This window comes from Sapajus apella, unplaced genomic scaffold, assembly GCF_009761245.1.
Source record: "Sapajus apella isolate SASKATOON/1434 unplaced genomic scaffold, GSC_monkey_1.0 scaffold1, whole genome shotgun sequence".
Taxonomy (NCBI): Eukaryota; Metazoa; Chordata; class Mammalia; order Primates; family Cebidae; genus Sapajus; species Sapajus apella.
The window spans coordinates 71,566,550-71,586,601 of record NW_022436941.1 but is presented as its reverse complement, the minus strand read 5'-3'; the positions used below and the strand labels follow the sequence as shown (position 1 = coordinate 71,586,601).

The following is a 20,052-nucleotide window of genomic DNA, read 5'->3' as shown; positions in this document are numbered from 1 at the left end:
ATTGTACTGGAAGTCCTAAGCAGAGAAAACAGGCAAGAAGAAAAGGCACTCAAATGGTAAGGAAGAGGCAAAATTACCTGTTTGCAGATGTCATGATCATATATACATAGAAAATCCTAAAGACTCCACAAAAACTATTAGAACTGATCAGTGAACTCAGTAAAGTTGTGAGATACAAACATAAACAGTCAAAAACAGTGGCATATCTATGCATCAGCAGTAAACTCTCTGAAAGGAAAATTAAGAAAATCCCATTTACATTAGCAACAAAAAGAATAAAATTCTTAGGAATTAAGAAGGTGATAGACTTGTACGCTTAATAGACTTGTACACTTACACTAGTGAAGGAAGTTTAAAACATAAATGGAAAGATCTCATGTTTACAGACTGGAAGAATTAGTATTGTTAAAATGTTTATACTACCTCACACTACAGATTCAATGCAATTTGTATCAAACTCTCAGTGGTAACTTGTACAGAAATAGAAAATATAACCCTAAAATTTATATGGAACCACAAAAGACCCTGAATAGCCAAACAATCTTAAGCAAGAAGAACAAAGCTGGAGGCATCACACTTCCTGCCTTCAAATTATATTACAATGCTGTGGTAATCACAACAGCATGGTACTGCTATAAAGCCAGATATATTGGCCAATGGAACAGAATAGAGAACCCAGAAATAAACCTACATATTTTTGGTCAACAATTTCCATAAGGGTGCTAAGCGTGCAATTGGGAGAGGATAGTCTTTTCAGCAAAAGAATAAAATTGAACCCCTGTCTCATACCATTCACAAAAATCAACTCAAAATAGATCAAAGACTTAAACATAAGACTTGTAATTCTGAAAGTCTTAGAAGAAAACAGGGAAAATCTTCTTGACCTTGATCTTGGCAATAATTTTTTGGATATGACAACAAAAGCAAAAATAGATGTGGTATTACATAAAACTAAAAACCTTCTGCATAGCAAGAGAAATAATCAGAATGAAGTGTTATTATTATTTTTTTGTACATGTAAAGCACTACCTGGCATACAAAAAGCATTAAATAACTTTTGATATTCTTTTAACTCTGGTTGTCTCCCTCAGCTCACCGTAACACTTGGCCCTATTCCTTTCCTTCATATGTGTGTGTCTGTATTCTCCAGCAAGATCTTATATTGAATATGGGATCTAGATTGAGATAAATGAAAAGGCCACCTACAGAATGGGAGAAAACTACCTCTCTTGCATTTAGTTTCCTTCTGTGGTCATTAAGCCTGTAGAAGGATGTTTTCCAACAAAAACACTATTTATAAATACAATATTCCTTCATGGCAACACTGTGAATGCTGGCCTGTCACCCCCATGACAGGGATATAACCCTTGTGGAGTAAAAATATTAGCAAACTGTATATCTGAAAAGGGATTAACATCCAAAATATATAAAGAGTGAGTATAACTCAATACCAAAAATGCAAATAATCCAATTAAAAAATGGGAAAAGGACCTAAATAGGTACTTGTCAAAAGAAAAAATTCAAATGGCTAACAGGTATATTTAAAGGTGTTCAACATCTTTAATCATCAGGAAAAAGAGTCAAGACCATAAAAAGACAACAGATAAATGTTGGCGAGGCTATGGAGGAAAGGGAATCCTAGTATACGGTTGGGAATTCAAATTAGTATAGCCATTATGGAAAACAGTATGGAAATTCCTCAAAAAAATTAAAAGAAGCACCATACGGACCAACAATTCTACTTCTGGTTATATATCCAAAGGAACTGAAATCAGGATCATAAATAGATACTTGTACTCTCATGTTCTTAGCTTTATTATTCACAGTAACAAATATGTAGAAACAACCTAAATGTCAATCAACAGATGAGTAAAGAAAACAATGGAATACTATTCAGCCTTTAAAAAGAAGAGAATCCTCTTTGCAACAACATGGTTAGAACCAGAGGACATTCTGCTAAGCAAAATGAGACACAGAAAGAAATATTGCATGATATCATGTCAGGCTTGGTGGCTCATGCCTGTAATCCCAGCAATTTGGGGGGCCAAGGCAGGTGGATCACCTGAGATCAGGAGTTCAAGACCAGCCTGACCAACATGGTGAAACCCTGTTTATACTAAAAAATACAAAAATTAGCTGGATATGGTGGTGGGTGCCTGTCAGAAGGCTGAGACAGGAGAATTGCTTGAACCCGGGAGGCGGAGGTTGCAGTGAGCCAAGATCATGCCATTGCATTCCAGCCTGGGTGACAGAAGAAGACTCCGTCTCCAAAAAAAAAAAAAAAAAAAAAAAGAATATGGGGTGACGTTAGTCAAAGGCTACAAAGTTTCAGTTATGTTAGATGAAGTTCTGAAGATCTAATGTACAGCATGGTGAAGATAAAATTGTATTATATACTTTGCTAAAAGGGTAGATCTTAAATCTTCTCACATACACACATACACAAATGGTAACTGTAGAGGTAATAGAAATGCATTTCACAATGTATATGTATACCAAAGCATCAAGTTGTACCCTTGAATACATACAGTTTTCACGTTCGCAGTGTCTCAATAGAGCTGTTAAAGAAAAATAATGGGTATCATGCACTATTGATGGTTCTCACTGTGTATCTTGGAGAAGGTCCAATACTCTTCCACTGCACTGTTAGTACGTTTAAGTAACATGCAAAATACAGCACCAATAAGCAATTTAGAACAGTAATGTCTGCTTAAAATGTTCTGTAAGTTCTCTGCTAGAACATTTGCAAATTGTTTCCCAAATGCATCATAAATTTATGACAGTTAAAGTGCAATAATGATTTGAAGACTGTAAGCAGTGTTTTCTGTTTCTCTTAAGACAAATGCTTTAGTCTTACCTTTATCTTACTAGAATTAGAGTTATATGTCAGTGCTGAAAATGCCATGCTGTATGGTATAAAAGGTATAAAATCCTTTTAAGGGGTGAGGGTTGAGGTTTCCGTTAAACATCTAAGTGGAAATCTGGAAGTCAGGAAAGGAAAACCAAGCTAGGGAGGGGTGTTTGCTGTGGGACCAATGGGATCATTGTGATAGTTAGCAATGCCCAAGGCACTTTGTGGCTTACCGGTCAGGGAGATACAAAGCACTAGCAAAGGATACCAAGTTGAATGGCCAAAGATAGGAGGTTTGTATTAGTCTGTTCTCATGCTACTAGTAAAGGCATATGTGAGACTAAGTAATTTATAAAGGAAAGTGGCTTAATTGACTAACGGTTCAGCAGGGCTGGGTAGGCCTCAGGAAACTTACAATCATGGCAGAAGGGGAAGCAAACACATCCTTCACTTGGTGGCAGCAAGCAGAAGTGCTGAGAAAAGGGGAAAAAGACCCTTATAAAACCATCGGGTCTTGTGAGAACTCACTCACTGTCACGGGAAAAGCAGCATGGGGATAATTGCCCCCATTGTTCAGTTACCTCCTACCAAGTCCTTCCCATGATACCTGGAGATTGTGGGAACTAAATGATGAGATTTGGGTGGGGACACAGCCAAACCAAATCAAGATTTAAAAGGAAAACAGTGGTGTCCTGGAAGGCAAGTAAAATGTTATTCTGAGGAAGAGAATGTGATCAACCATGTTCAGTGCTATTGAAAGGAAGGCAAGACTGAGAAGTGAGACTTTACCAGGGTGGCAGTCATAGATGACTTGGTTTAGAACATTGTAGATGGAGTGATGTGTTTGCATGAGGATTTTTAGATCAATGGCTGCTAATAATTAAACTCAGCATATGCAGTTTGGGCATCTGTGACCTTCATTAGTAACCATTTATCATGCTCATTATCATTTTAGTATTAAAGAAAAAACTTTTTATAGCAAAAACTAGAATTTATCTGTTTTAAAAAAAGCTGAAATAGGGAGCTGCAAAGCTGCTTTTACAATTCATTGGTTTTTCCCAGTTAAGTCATATGACTGTGGGATCTTGCATATTGTCACCCCAGTTTCATTGGGTTCACACCATGCTCATTCAGACTTACTGGAAGTTTAGAGAGGTTAAGTACCTTTCAGCTCCTTTGGACAAAATGCCATCTTTACTCTGCCCCATCCCATTGCCCCCACCAATTGCTGTTTTATATTGCTAGAAACAAAACTTTCTTTGATTTTTAAATTTTTTTTATTGATTTTAAGTGATTTTTTTTTTCTTTTTTTAAAGGCAGAGCTTTGCTGTGTTGCCCAGAATATAGTGCAGTGGTGTAATCATAGCTCAATGTAGCCTCAAATCTCCTGAGCTCAAGTGATCCTACAGCTCCAGCCTCCCAAGTAGCTAGGACTATTGGCACACACCACCACACCTGGCTAAATGTTTTTATTTTTTTGCAGAGGTTGGTCTTGAACTCCTAGGTTCAAGCGTTCCTCCAGCCTTGACCTTCTGAAGTGCTGGGGTGACAAGCATGAGCCATGTGCTTGGTCTCTTTTTTTTCTTTTAAAATATACTTCAGAACTGCAAAATAAGGAAGGTCACTGTGAGTAGATCAAAGATGTAGGAGGAAATTGCTGCTTATCTATTTACCTAAAATGACATGTTGATTATTTACAGTGATTTCATCTAATGCAGTCAGGTTGAATTCCTTCCTATTGATTATAGAGGGAATTCTACTTGGGCTCAGAGGATAAAATTAATAGATCAGGAAATTAGAGTGAAGGGAAATTTATTACTTTTTTTTTATTTGTTACCTTTAATCAACTTGCCCCAGCAAAGGGAAAGTTAAAGGTAGAGGGGGAAAAAAAGTCATGGTGAAGTTAGTATATAAGAATGTATGATGGCAGATCCTATGCACTTGCTGGAAGAGGAGGGCCAAACTTGCTTCTGGATTTTGTAGCAGTATAACAGCCTTGGCAAAGAAGGAAATGTGATCATGTGATTCAGTATTCTGAAAGCAAAAGCAAAGCAGTTACTCAGGAGAAGCAGAGCTTTTCTTGGTATTGAGGCCTGATAAAATTTTCCATAACACAGGAAATGTTGAATAGTGAATGTAGTGTCCTGAGCAATGTCCCTGCAGTAGATAGTCCAGAGTTACCTAGAATTGTATAATGTCTTACACTGAGAGATCAAAGCATGGTTACATTAGGGACCCAAACAGTGTTATCATTTTTTGGAGAAAATCCTTCACAGCAGATATTGGTGTTGTCCACTTAAGGTCATCTTCATGTCCTTTGGAAGCTGAGAGTGCAGGCTGAGGTCTTGCGGAAATTGAGCTTGCTTTGATAATCGCCAATACCCAGGGAGGGGGAGCCAAGGAAGCCTGGGCTTCTTGCTGGAATACCTTTAGATAAAGGAAACATACTTGGCATATAAAATATGTTCTCCTTGTACCCAGATTTCTGAAGAAGATTCGTTGCAAATCCTGGTTTTGACACTGGTGGTTTTACTGCAAACTAGAAGAGGTGAGCATATTTTCAGGGAGATTTGTATTTGATACCTGTGCAATTAGCTCTGTGATGAGCCTGGCAGACTTGTGGCTTGGCCTCTCCCTTTGGAAGCCTTTTTCTTTCCAATCCCAGCTGTCCTGCTCTGTTCAAGTTTTAGCAAATTACTGAGAGCATTTCATATTTAAGATTTTGAACCATTTCCACCTGGGCCCACACATATCTCCATTTATCTCAGTGAAAGAATTTCAAGTGAAGCTTCAGTGTGTTGTACAGCATTTATAGCAGCTGCTGTCTGCCTGTCTGCCATTCCATTGGTATAAATCGAAATGTGGTGGAATAATCTGAGCTATTGTTGGACCACAAGGAATCATCTGCCCATGGCCTCTGGGAGCATGGTCTCTGCTTATGCTGGGAGCTGATGAAAGAATGACTGGGAACCTGTGGACTAATATTAAAACAACTTATTAATAAGTTATTATAGTGCTCAGTAATTTTAACCAACTGGAAAGGTGCTTATGAGTAGTTAATATTCACATTTGAATAGGAATATAGTTTTATTATCTCTTCTTGGCCTTTTAGCTAAGGTGAAATGTGGGAATAGTTTTATTTTGAAACTTTGAAATATTTGCCTTAGCTATTTATTAACTTGTAAGTAACAACGATGGAGTAGTGGGCTTTTTCAGAATTGGGTAAAAGGTTTAATGCCAATTTTTAACTTGTTAGGTTGGATTTTTACAGAAAAGAAAGGACCATACTAGGCAGTGGTTCTCAATACTGAGTGCATATTAGAATCATTAGAAGATGAAAAAAAAATCCTTGGCCCCACTCTCTGGACCAATCAAATCATACTCCCGGGGATGGGGCCCAGGTATTGCTGAAGTTCCCCAGGTGCTTCTAATGTGCAGCCAGGGCTGAAAACCACTGCTCCAGGATATTACAGACTCTGGCTGTTAGAATGTAGTGATCTCAAACCATAACTTTTTGGTTATAAAGACTTAGTAAAGTGTTTACAACTTGAGCACTTTTGTTCTGCATCATTATGTCAAATCTGCATCCTGTTTTCATCATTTTGGGAAAATTATGACTCTTTAAATACAGTGGATAATAGTTGTAATTTTGGATTTTGTGATTTTGGGGGAGGAGACTTGGTGAAGTTTATCCTTGTTCTGTCTTGAAAAGGAGACTTTATTATAACATAGGCAGCATAAACAGTAAAGGGAGTTTAATATAGGTTATAAAACAAATTTACAAGCACTTTAGAGTGTATATTGAAATTTAAAGTATTCACATATTATAATATATCATTTTCTCTAAAGGTTCTATAAGGTTCCACCTGGCAAATCTCATCAACTAGTTTTTAACATAGTATGTGTAGTTAAAATGGGCTATGTAGAGCTCTTTGAGAAAACATCATTTCATCAACTCAGTTTTCTCAGATAGCTCAGGGTTAATCCCAGCAGAGAACATCAGTACCTAAAAATAAAGAAAGAAGTGGTTCCATAGAGCGATCTCTCTGAATCTCTGCTGCCTCATAGATTTCTAGATAATTAAACTCTTATATTGGCTCAGGAATGACATTACAGGCACATGTGCTAGGCCATAAAGGTGTTGCATTCAGGAGCACTTGGGAAGGCTGCTGTTTGTCCTTTTTCTGAGTGCCTTCAGTCTACTAAGCTTTGGGTTTCACCTTATTTTTATTTTTAAATTTAAGACTTGGTCTTAATCATACTTTGTAGTTTTTCTAGAGTAGTCTCTGTGTTTTTTTTTTTTTTCTCTTTTAATTTATTGATTCTAATCTGTCATGGATCTGGAAACCATGTGATCAAATTGTTAGCATTGTGAATTAGTTAGAATTGTGGATCAAATAAGAATGAATAGGTTGTCAGTAAAGGCCTAAGGACTTCTACAAATAAAGTCTGCGAGTTGCCATAAATGGACTGAACTGACTTTTTGTTTGTTGCCTTATTTAAGGTCTTTTACCTATGTCCTAGAAAGCTGTGCTTGATGGTAATATCTAAGTAGAGGATAAGGAGTTGCTATACATAAAGCAGTGAATGAGGTGTAAATGAAAAATCTTCTGGAATTTGGAGTTTCCATGTTTTGTGTATGCTTTATTTCTAAATCCGAATCTCTTATTTTAATACTGGGTCTTGCTGAGGAGATAAGACACATACACACATGAAGGAGAGGATCCACAGGCCGGCCGAGTGTCACAGTGAGCTGTGGGAAAACAGAGTTGGGAGAGTGAATCGTTACTTAATGCCTTTTGTGTGCTAGGTAGTACTTTGTGTGTACAGTAAGCTTCCCAATAATACCCCCAAATAATGTAACTTTGGACATAAAGGTGTTGGTGATTGTTGGGTGCTTTGGAGACAGGCTAACAGCAGAAGCTTGTACTATATATAACCTCACAAGAACAAGATTTTATATTTTATGTGATTTACCATCTTGGACCCTTTATCTAGTGTTGTGATGAAATTTTATTGTATTCATTTAATCCTTGAAAAAAAAGTGTAGGTATTGCCATCCCCATTTTACTAAAGGGGAAATTGAACCAAAGGGAACTTAAATAATCTGCCAAGAGTTGTTCAGTTAATAATTGGCAGAGCTGGGATTTGAACTGAACCTAGGCAGTTTGACTTGAGACCCCGGCGCTCCTACAAGCTATGCTCTGTTGTCTTGGAGATACTTGAGAGTGTTCTATTCAATTGATTTTGAGTTTTTATTACAATCATATGCTTAACATCATAAAAATTTTCTCCTTTGGAGTATTTTCCTGGGAGAAATCCTTAAAATATGGGCGTCATGGGTTGGATTGTAATTGCCCAAAAATCGTATGTTGGAGTCCCTACCACCTCAGAATATGCTGCTATTGATAGTTCTACTGTTGTCAGCTTCTGAAGAAAGCTATTAGAAGTAATGTAGAATAATTTCCTTAGTGTTTTTCATTTATACTTTTGCAAAGTAACTCTATTGGAGTGGTAGAAATCTGGGGAGTATTTTTTAAATGCCAGTCCTAATGATAGGATTTATGTTATTAATACAAATTGAACAGGGGCCTTAGAGAAGTCATCTGGGCTAAAATTCCAGCTATAAAATGGGGACGGCAGTGTCTGCTGCATGTGGTATTTATTTAGTAGGTGGAGAGTATAGCCATTATTCACCCCTACGTTTGTGTACAGTGCACCCCTCTGCATACTGCAACCTAGAGATCTTGTTTCTAGTTTGTCCAGGTAGTACATTACAAAGTTCTGCTGAAATTATTTTAATGAAGTGAGCTCTCTCTGTGTATATGTATATATGTATGTTTTATGACTGATGCAGATACTTGGTAATACTCAGTGTAAAATGTTTTCAAGACTAAAATTTATTTTGGCTTCGGTATATAGAATGACATAATTCAGGAATTGTTGGGAAGTGTGAAATGTTTTATCTATAGATAGGCAAAATACACATATACATATGTGTATAGATAAAACAGATATATAAATAGAATAAATCTAAAATAATAAAATACAGAAATACACATACACACCCATGTAAGTTTAGTGCAAATGAGTTTGAATTTTTTCTTTTCGTTCATTAACCAGTAATTTAAGTTAATTTTCTGGTAGTCTATTCAAATATCGTGAATTTAAGCGACTACTTACCACTGTAAAAGGGATGCTTTAGAAAAATGCACCATCATTCTTTTGTGGCTTACATATTCACATCACCAGTCATGTACGCCTTAAGGCTCAAATACCCATTTTATCCCCATGCTTTCTTTGCCTGTCATTTGGTCCAATTTATCAAATACCCATTTGTATAGCAATATCAGCGGTTTCCAGAAGTCCCTCTGGCATCCTGTTGGATTCTGTTGCTGGGAATGTTAGATTTTTAGTAATTAAAAACTTTTAAAGATGGTTTCAAGAATGCAAATATTTTCTCAAAGCATCCACTGGGAACTAGGTTTGTTTGTTTTCCAACTAGGTTACCCACCTTTGTTGCTCAATTTTTAAAAATATATGCCTATCTTTATTCTTTCGTATATGCTAAAATTTGTTGCTGGATCAGTTCAGCCTACCAGACAGCTGATTCCTGAAAACCTGCTTTTAGACTTGTTTCTTTCTGAATGGTGTTTTGGCGCAAGGCTGTCAGCTTGCACTGCGGCACGTCCTGAGAAAAATCCCTATGAAACCCTTATTTACCGTGAGGATCATCTTACACAGCTGCCTCATTATGAGGACATGGGAGACCTTCCCCCTGCTCTCAGTACTGAAAGGAGTTGTTCTAAAGTAACTGGTTTGTTTTTTTTCTTAGGAACATTGTTTTTTGTGCAACTCATCCTGTTTCTTCTTCACGTTGCCCACGACCACACCAAGAAGCCACAAGGCCTCTCTGTAGTGCCTAGAACTTCAAATTGTGGATTTTTGTTGTTGTTTTGATTCTTTAAAAGAAACAGATAAATTCAGTCTTTTGCTCATTTTTTTTTTGAATTCTAAAAAATTCAAATCTTTTTCCTGCTGATTTCTTCCCTTGTAGAAAAACATGCCCCCCTTTTTGGGGACTGCTATAGGTGCTTTCTGGGACACATTAGGGAGCAAATAATCTTAATAGGCACTCGGCAAATGTTGACACCAATTTCATGTGGTCTTCTCAGCAATGAGCAGTGGAAGCTGTTTACACTTTGTTGTAGCCACCTGACCTTTGGGGCTGTTGTGAGGACATTGGAATACGCCCAGGTTAGGGACTGAGTGGTAGAATCAGCTCTATCCCAGTTGCTTTGTGCTGGGCTCGCTATTCTGAAGCCCAGCCTGAGCCCTCTGCTTCCTTCTCCTAGGAGAGTGCTTTAAAGGGCTCCCTGGTTGTCCTGCCCCATCAGTGCTCCAGATGTGACCAGATGTGCAAAAACCCCAACCCTGTCTCTGAGATGCAGGTCTTGCCATCCTAGTATTGTTTTTGAAAAGCTTTGGGCATTGATTCACAAGTGACAGAGGTCTGTACTAAAGCTCATTGCTGTACATCAGGTACATCATTCCTGTTACGCTAGGTTATACTGCAGACCTAAAGAACAACAAATCTTTGTGGCTTAAGACAGCATTATGTTGCTTATCACAGGTCTATAGGGGACCCAGTCTCCCTGAGCAGTTGCCTTTCCCAACCTTGCTGGTGACCATTCCAGAGTAGGAGCTCTGGGAAGTTTCTGTCAGCAGTTAAATGTCCTAGTCTGGAAATGACACATGTCAGTTTTGTGTGCAGCTTATTTGCTAGAACTTGTCACTTGTTCCAGGCAATTCCGTTATGTTCCTGGAAAAGGAAAGAACCAGAAATATTTGGTTTGTCACCCTAATGACTAGATCTTGGAATTACCATTATGTTTTTATTTTTTGTACTTAACCTTCCTACTTTTGTTCCAGAAAAATGTTTTCTAGGATATTTGAACTTCAGAAAAACAACAAAGTTTGGGGAAGAAATTAGTATAGGAATATGTACTGGAACCAGGTGTGCAACTGTTGCAACATGTGAATCGAAACAAACTGTATGTGTGTTGAAGGTGGACATTAAATTGAAAGCTAAGCTTTCTTGCAGCCCATGTGAAAAGGAAACTTACGAAAAACTTGACCCATAAGATTGCGGATTTTTTTTTTTTTTTTTGAGACAGAGTTGCCCAGGCTGGAATGCAGTGGCATGATCTTGGCTCACTGCAAACTCTGCCAAATTGGGGATTCTTAACATGGAGACAGGGGAGATGTCTCTGAGTTCCCTGAAATTGTATGCAAAGTTGGGCATGTGTATATGAGAGAGAGGAGTCATAGCTTTAATTAGACTCTCAGGGACATGTATGACCACACTCCCCACCCAAGGTTAAAAATCACTGCATAAAAAAAATATAGACTTTTTTTTTCTTTTTCTTTTTTTTTTTTGAGATGGAGTCTTGTTCTGTCACCAGACTGGAGTGCAGTGGTTTGATCTTGGCTCACTGCAACCTCTGCCTCCCGGGTTCAAGCGATTCTCCTGTCTCAGCCTCCATAGGAGCTGGGACTGCAGGCATATGTCACCACACCCAACTAAGGTTTGTATTTTTAGTAGAGACAGGGTTTCACCATGTTGGCCAGGATGGTCTCAATCTCTTCACCTTGTGATCTGCCTGCCTCAGCCTCCCAAAGTGCTGGGATTACAGGTGAGAGCCACCGCTTGCAGCCAAATATAGATCTTTTAATCAGAAGATGCACCATCGACTTCTGATGCTTAGCCCAAGCAGGAATTCCTTCCTGGGATACTTTTAGGAGATGGTAATGTAACAAGTATTTCCTGTACTTACAGTAGACACGATGAACTTCATAGGCATGTTTATTACAGTGCTCCACAATATAAACTGATGGGAATCCACAGATGCTAATTCAGTAAAAGCAAAAATGGGGGGAGGGTTGATACCCAGTAGTGGTGGTGGTTGGAACAATAAGATACTAGGCCAAAGCTGCTTTCCTGCTGATCTGCCTAATCTGGATGCAGATTAGAGAAGAAAAGATAGATTCCATATCCTGTAGGTTGTGATCCCTAAACTGAGTTTTTGGTAAGTGTCTACTGGTAATGACATTGAGATTGTGGTTACCAATAGTACCTGGGGTGTAGCTTTCCTGTGTTGCATATTTTGTATGGCACATATGGCCAGGATGTATGGTATGTCAAAGAGAAAGTCATGCTACCTCCACTTGGAGATGAGCTGAAGGCATGTCCGGGGAAGTGCTGAGATTATCCTTAGAAATCTTTCTCTTGCCTAAGAGGATGGTTAGTGTCCATGTCTTTCTATGTCTCAGAATATTTTAAATAAGCAAATTATATTTTTTGAAAGGTAAATACTTTGTGTATTTACTTTGTGTATAATAATATGTTATTATTGTTAAAATCTCAGAAACTTAAAATATAAAAAACACCAATTGTATATACTAATGATCTAGAGATAACACCACTGTTGGTAGCCTTCTAGACTTTCCGTACCTGCATACACTTTTTATAAAATCAAGATGCGAATCATAAAAGACATGATTTATCAGTTCAGTTTGTTTTTTTCTTCTACTTAAGCCTTTTTCCATATCAGGAAAGCTAGACTTGTAAAAAGTGATTTTGTATTGTATAGATATACTATTGGGCATAGGATTATTTCCATTCATTTTTTTAAATGTTGTAGTTGCAAACCATGCTTTGATTACACTTTCACCTAAGTATAGCTGTTTGATTCTCTCCTTAGGATAAATTCCTGGAAGTCAAATTGCTGGGACAAAGAGTAGATATGTTTTAAAAATGTTGGATATGGATTGCCATATAATCCTTTAGAAAAGTAATATAATGTATGTTAGTATTTTTCTCATACTTAAAAAAAGTATTAATCTGATTACATGATTAAAATTAAAATATTTAAACATTTATAATTAATAATGAAAATATTATCTTGTTTTAATTTGTACTTCTTTGATAACTAGCGAAGTTGAAAATTGTTATGTTTATGGGCAGCTTGCTTTTTTTCCTCCAACATGCTTGTGTCCTTGGACATTTGTCTGTTGGCAATCAGTCTTTCTCTTACTGATTTGTAAGAGCTGCAAATATTTTTAGAGTATTGATATATTGATTCCTTCTTATCAAAGAAATTGTTATATTTGGGGGAAATTTTCCAGTTTTTTGTCACTTGAAATTTTTATTTATTTATTTTTTTGAACTTTATTTTGTTATAAGTAGAAAGTTTTGATATATCTTCTTTTTCTTTTTCTTTTTCTTGAGACAGGGTCTCACTCTGCCTCCCAGGCTGGAGTGCAGTGGCATGCTCACAGCTGACTGTAGCCTTGACTTCCCAGGCTCAAGCTATCTGATCCTCCCACCTCAACCTCCCTAGTAGCTGGTACTACAGGAATATGCCACCACAGCCAGCTAATTTTTGTAGAGCTGGGGTCTCACCATGTTGCCTAGGCTGGTCTCGAACTCCTGAGTTCAAGTGATCTGCCTGGCTTGGCCTCCCAAAGTGCTGGGATTATAGATGTGAGCCACCACACCCAGCCTTTTGATGTGTCTTTTTTAGTTGTAATTTATTTCTCAGTGTTCTTAATTAAATTTTTATGGTTTTTGTTTCTGTATCAAATACTTCAAATTAAATAAGCTACACAATCTCTGTTCAAGGAACCTTCAAGAGCTCCTTACTCTTTCATTGTGGCAGCCCCTGCTTAGGGGGTTCTGACCCTTCTTTGTGTCCTGAATTCCTCTGGTAGTCTGGGCAAGTCTTTGGCAGTGGTGTTCCCAGCCACAAATGGTGGGAGTGACCCCTGCTGTGTATAGGCAAAATGCGGATTCATGGTCTGGAGACAATTTAAGAACAATATTAAAACTGACAAAAAGCTGACTTCCTTTTCTGTGCCGGCAATCCTAAGTAAGTCAATGATAGAATGCCTCTTTTCCCTCATTATACCACTGTAGGATAAGTATCCCTTATCTGAAATGCTTGGGACCAGCAGTATTTTAGATTAAAAAAAAAGATTTTTGAATATTTCCATATACGTAATGAGATATCTTGGGGAATAGGACCCAAGTCTAAACGGAAAATTAATTTATGTTTCTTATATATCTTATACACATAGCCTGAAGGTAATTTACATAATACTTTAAATAATTTTACGTAGCAAATAAAATTTGTGTACACTGAGCTTTGGAAAGCAAAGGTGTCACTCTCCCAGCCGTCTATGTGGACAATCTGTGGTTGTTTGTCATCACTATCTTTCCTGACTCTGAATCTATATGCCTGTTGATAAGCATTTATTTTCTTACACTTGTACTGTGACCTGTCATGTGAGGTTAGGTGTAGGATTTTCTACTTGTGATGTCCTGTTGGTGCTCAAGAATTTCAAGGATAATGCTTGGGTTTTTGGTGTAATTGGGTGCCATTTACTGAGATGGGGAAATGAAGAAGAACACTTTTCAGGGATAAAGCAGTATAAAGGTTCTGTTTTGTGCATATTAAGTTTGGGATAGCTATTAGATCATGAAGCACCAAAGTTTAGTGGACGATTGGGCACTCGAGTTGGAAGCTCAGATAGCATATAGATGATATTTAATGGCATAGGAATTGATGACCTGTGTAGAGGGAAGAGAATGGGTCTTGGCTTAATCCCGAGGAGCTCTGATAGGTAGGGGTTTGGAAGAAGGGAACAATTAGGAGAGCAAGAAGGAAAAGCCAGAGAACTGAGGAAAAACCTGGATGGGATGATGTCATGGGAACCAAGAGAGGAGAGTATTTCAAGGAGGGAGTGGTCAGTGTGTTGATTAGTACTGTAGTACTGAGAGGCAGCTTATGTGTGCCTTTTTTTTTTTTTTTTTTTTTTTTTTAAGAAGAAACAGAAAACTAGACAACAACAAAAAATTAGTTGGAGAAGGAAATGTAGAAGAGGAAATACACCGTGTTTTGTATATTTGATTTTGGAATTAAGTAAATGCTTTACGTACTTGTAAAGAAAATTAAGACAATCCTTCAAAAGCAACATGAAACAAATTCACATAATTATATTGAGAAAGCGGCATAACTGTTGGGTGGAACTGCATCAAATGACTTTAAGCACGGTGTTTTAGTTATGCCTCAGGACAAAAAACAGCCAAACAGTGCTTCAAATGCTTTTAATAATCATGTTGTTTATAATAGGGATATTTTCACTATTCTGAGACTGTTATGTGTGCATGTGGAGTAAAACAAATGAATACATATTTTGGTGGTGTTCAGAACAGGGATTTTTGATGTGTTTATGAAAGAAGGTAAAAATGTAAGATTAAAGCTAAGTAAGAAACTTGTAATCTTGAATTTAAATCAGTGTTATCTGTATGAATTCATGATTTATTTTTATTTTAAAATTTTTATTATATATATCTAAAGCACATGGCATGTTTTTGTATTCATAGTGAAGTGATTAGTACAGTGAAGCCAATTAACACATCTATCGTCTCACATAGTTACCTTTTTCTGTGTGTGGCAGAGCTTCTAAACTCTATTCTCAGTAAATTTCCAGTATATAATACTATGTGATTATAGTCCCCATACTGTCCATTTGATCTCTAGAGTAATTCATCCCACAAAACTGCAACTTTGTATACGTTGACCTACATTTCCCCATTCCCCCACCTCTGTTCTACTCACTTTTTCTATGTATACAGCAACTATTTTTAGATTCCACGTATGAGATAATGCAGGAGTTTTTAATCCTGTGTCTGGCTTTTTTCATTTAGCATAATGTCCTCCTGGTTTATCCATATTGTCACAAATGGCAGAATCTCTTTCTTTAGGGCTAATATTTCACTATTTGTGTAGATAGATGGATAGCTCACAATTTCTTTATCCAGTCATCTGTTGGTGAACACTCAAGTTATTTCCGTATCTTGGCTAATGCGAATAATGCTGCCATCAGCATGGGAGTGGCAATATCTTTATGAGGTGCTGATTTCATTTCCTCTGCATGTGTGCCTAGAAGGGAGATTGCTGGATCATATGGTGGCTCTATGTTTAATAATCTGAGGAACTTCCACTATGTTGTTCATAGCGGCTGTACTTTACAGTCCTACTAGCAATGTACCAGGGTTTCCTTTTCTCTAGACCCTCACCAGCACTGTTGTCTCTTGGTCTTTTTGATAACAGCCATCCTAAAAGGTGTGAGATGATATCTCATTGTGGTTTTGATTTGTGTTTTCCTGATTATTAGAGAGGTTGAGCACCTGTTAGCCGTTTGAATTTCCTCTTTTGAGAAGTATCTCTTTAGGTCCTTTGCCCATTTTTAAATTGATTATTTTTTTTTTTTGGCATTGAGTTTTGTTGAGCTCTTTATTATGTATTTTGGATGTTCATCTCTTACCAGTATGTGGTGTGCTCATGATTTATTTTCTTTTGTTTTTTGAGACAGTCTTGCTCTGTCACCCAGGCTGAAGTGCAGTGATGTGATCTTGGCTCATTGTAACCTCCACCTCCTGGGTACAAGCAATTCTTGTGCCTCAGTCCCCTGAGTAGCTGGGACTATAGGCGTGTGCTACTACGCCCAGCTAATGTTTTGCATTTTTTTAAGTAGAGACAGGATTTCGCTATGTTGGCTAGCTGGTCTTTAACTCCTGGCCTCAAATGATCTGCCTGCCTCAGCCTCCCAAAGTGCTGGGATTACAGGCATGAGCCACTGTGCCTGGCCTCATGATATATTGAAAAAAATGTATTTGCTTGTTCTTCCACTAAAAAGGCCTAGAAATAATGTTCAGTCCAGTGGCAATGAGCATCTTTAGTGCTGAGATTGTGGTCTCTAAATACTACTTCCCAGCAAGAGGAACTAGGCTTTCTAAGAGAAATGGCTGATTCCAGGTTTGGTGTGGAGAACAGGAATGATGAATCAGAAATAGCTTGCCAAACCAGAAAACAAAGAAGCTGTTAAAAACTACTGAGGTTGTATTCAAAAGGATTCAGGAGTCTCTCATTGGCTATAAGTGTGACAGTTTGGAGATCAATAAAAATAACTATACAGGATTGAAAAACATTCAGTATATTTAAATCTATGACTTCAAAATGATACAAAAAAAAAACAACCCTAATTAGTCACCTTTGGAGGGTTGGCTTGTTACTTTGAAAATGATAAATAGAAAACGATAACCATTCTGCCTTTCCAATCGGAATTGCACCTCAGGATGATGAATAATTAATAAGTTTCTCTTTATAGAAGTATTTTAGCTAATAAATGAAGAATTGATAGATTTAGAATATTACCATTTTGTACACCATAATAAAATAATGGATTCAGGCAATAATCATTAATAACGCCTAATATCACACAGAGACAATCAGATATTATATATTTCCTGATGGAAGTAGGCAGCACCACCTAGGATATATTCTTTAAAAAGCTGAACCTAGCTCTGTTCAAGTCTTTGGATCTAACTGCCAATTTATAAGAAATATAATGGAAAGGGGAACATGTTTAATGAAACTATGTGGACGCAGTCAGAAAAATCTGAACCAGGAGAAACTGTACATAAGATAAACTATAGAGTTTCTTCAAATAAATCACAAATGATGAGAGCATGGAGGGAAGAACCTCAAGATTATAAAGTACTTAAGTGTATCAATTGTAATGTATGAACATTATTTTCATCTTGGTTCAAACAGACCAACAACATCTTGAGTCAGTTAGGGAAATTGAACAATGACTGGCTATTTCGTATTAAGGAATTACTATTCTTTTTTTTTTTAGGTGTGATAATGATATTGTGGTTATGTTTAAAAAGAGTTCTTATCTTTTAGAGAACTGCACAGAAACTTGATGATAATGATGTCTGGGGAAGTGGGCAAGGACAGAGGAAACAAGAATGACTGCTGATTTATAATGGAAGCTGGATTTCTCTACTTAAAGTTGTTTCTTTTAAAAATGACTCATTTTCACCCTCACCAAGAATAGCTAGATATAATTATGATGTTATTAGTCATGATTATACATCCTGAGAATACTCAATTCTGAGACTATTCAAACAAAACTGGTGGCTGAGCATTTTGTCAAATATTGGTTCTGAATTGTGTATTGCCCTCTCTTACAACACCTGGTGGTTTTCCTCTGGGAGTTTTGGATGGGTGTGGCATTAATAATACCTTGGAGTATTATTTGCTGTGGTTTCTATGTTGTTATTGCTTATATAGCTGGAAAGCTGGGAAGAAGAGGTGCCATGCCTTTAGTTTAAATTGAACCCATGCCTTTTGAACATAAACCGCCATATAAATGTGAATTTTGGAACATGGGCCATTTAATTTCTCTCAATGGGCTGAATGACTGTTTAAAAAAATATGTATGGCTGACATGCTTAGATCTGTATTCTAGGGCAGAAATGTTTTCTGGTTGAGCCAGTTATGACATTATAGAATTAAAAATAAAACTACTTGCAGGATAGACTTAGAAAAAAAATCCACTTGATACGTTTTTGTTTGCTTCCCGTAAAATGTTGGGAAACATATTTTCTCAGAAGAAGGGACTATTTGGACTTAGTGCTGAATTCAGGAAATCTGTGAGAAACTTACCTTAGTATTGAGTTGAAGCTCAGAAATATCTGTTGAAGCTATTGCTGTGTCCCTGTGATATGAAAGAGAGTATATATTATACCCACGTATGTCTTCTACTCTAAAAGTTTTGCTTTTCAGCGTTAGTCACATGTAAAGTTCAAGGTAGCAAAATGAATTAAAAAGAGTGACAATTTAAAACTGAGAGGAAACAAAATGGATATTTGAGAGGATTTTAGTGAGAGTGGTCTTCAATAATTTATTGTTGTGCAGAGGACAGATGCCCCATATTCCGTCACCTTCAGACCAGGCCTCAGGCTATATGTTTAGATTTCTCTCTTTTTCGGCGTTTATTTTCTGTGCCAGAATTTCCTTTTTGACATGCTTTTTGTTTTGCTAGTCAAAATGAGTTTTTTTCTTTTCTTTTCTTTTCTTTTAACCATCATACCCCTGTGGGTTCAATCTACCCCTGAAAAATTAAACTGTATTCCTTCTGTTTAAGCCATGATTAAGTTTAAATGCAAATGGATTTTCCATTTGCATTTCTAAATTGTTGCTGATGTTTCTGATTCTAAGGGATTTATTGAGCAGGAAAGAAGAGCATTAGCTTGTTTTGTTTTTTTCTTTAAATTACATTTGGGTGACCCAAATAGCTTTCAGAAGTATAAAATGAATTTTGACGAAGAGTTGTAATAGTCATTATTGGCTATCTGAGCTAATGTGTCTTATATTCTACAGTCCTTCTTATAAATAAAAGTGTTGATCTATAAGCCTTAAAAAAAAAACAACCCTGTGTTCTTGGGTTGTTAGTACCTACTATATTTTAGTAGTTAATAAACTGTTGGAGAAAAGTCCAGTTTGACTTGATTTTTTTTTTTTCAGATTTAGAAGGAAAATTAAGATTCTACTAGATGTAGGTATGAACAATATCAATAGCTTGTCAAATCTTAAATTCTCAGAATAGTAGCAAACAGCTTTATGTAATAGGGATTTACTTATCAGACCTTCATTTCTCTGGGGATTATATTCAAGGGATATTTAGGAGATTATTGGCTTTATGGCCAGTTTGCATTTAGGCAGAGGAAAGGATGAAAATGCTAATTACAAAAGCTTATTGTGCCAATCAAAATCTATGCTTTAGGTAATTTTTGTTCATACATTCCCATTATTTTTTTCTAGTTGCTTTGTTTTTTCATTCAACTTACAGAGAGAGATCTTATTGGCTCAGCTTAGAGATTGAATTTCCCTGAGAGAGGTATCTACATCTTGTGGAATTATTATTGTTACAGAATGGGAGTATTCCGTCTGGTATGGTTGGCTTCCAAAGGATACAAGTAGGAATGGTCAAGCCTAAAGAAGCTGGAATCCAAACTGACACTATACAGTCTCCCAAACAGGGATCTGGAAGAGATGACCACGAGGGCCCAGTTCTAATGAGTTATGATTTTTTGTTTTAGACAGCTACATTCAAAGTAGTTTTTGTTTTGAATGAAAATTGGATAAGATGCCATGTATAGGATATTCTTAGGTCTTTAAAATGTACTTGTCCATTGTCATAGCCAGACTCTGACCATGATGGGTATGGCCCAGCCTTTTAATTTTGGGAGGTTATTTACCAAGGGGTAATACTCTGATGACAGT

At 37.0% G+C, this 20,052-nt stretch overlaps 1 protein-coding gene across 5 annotated transcripts in view; it reads left to right on the top strand.

Moving 5' to 3' along the window:
• Positions 1-20,052, top strand: part of MAST4 (microtubule associated serine/threonine kinase family member 4) — a 581,430-nt gene that overhangs the window by 27,310 nt on the left and 534,068 nt on the right. The gene's annotated exons all lie outside the window — the stretch shown is intronic.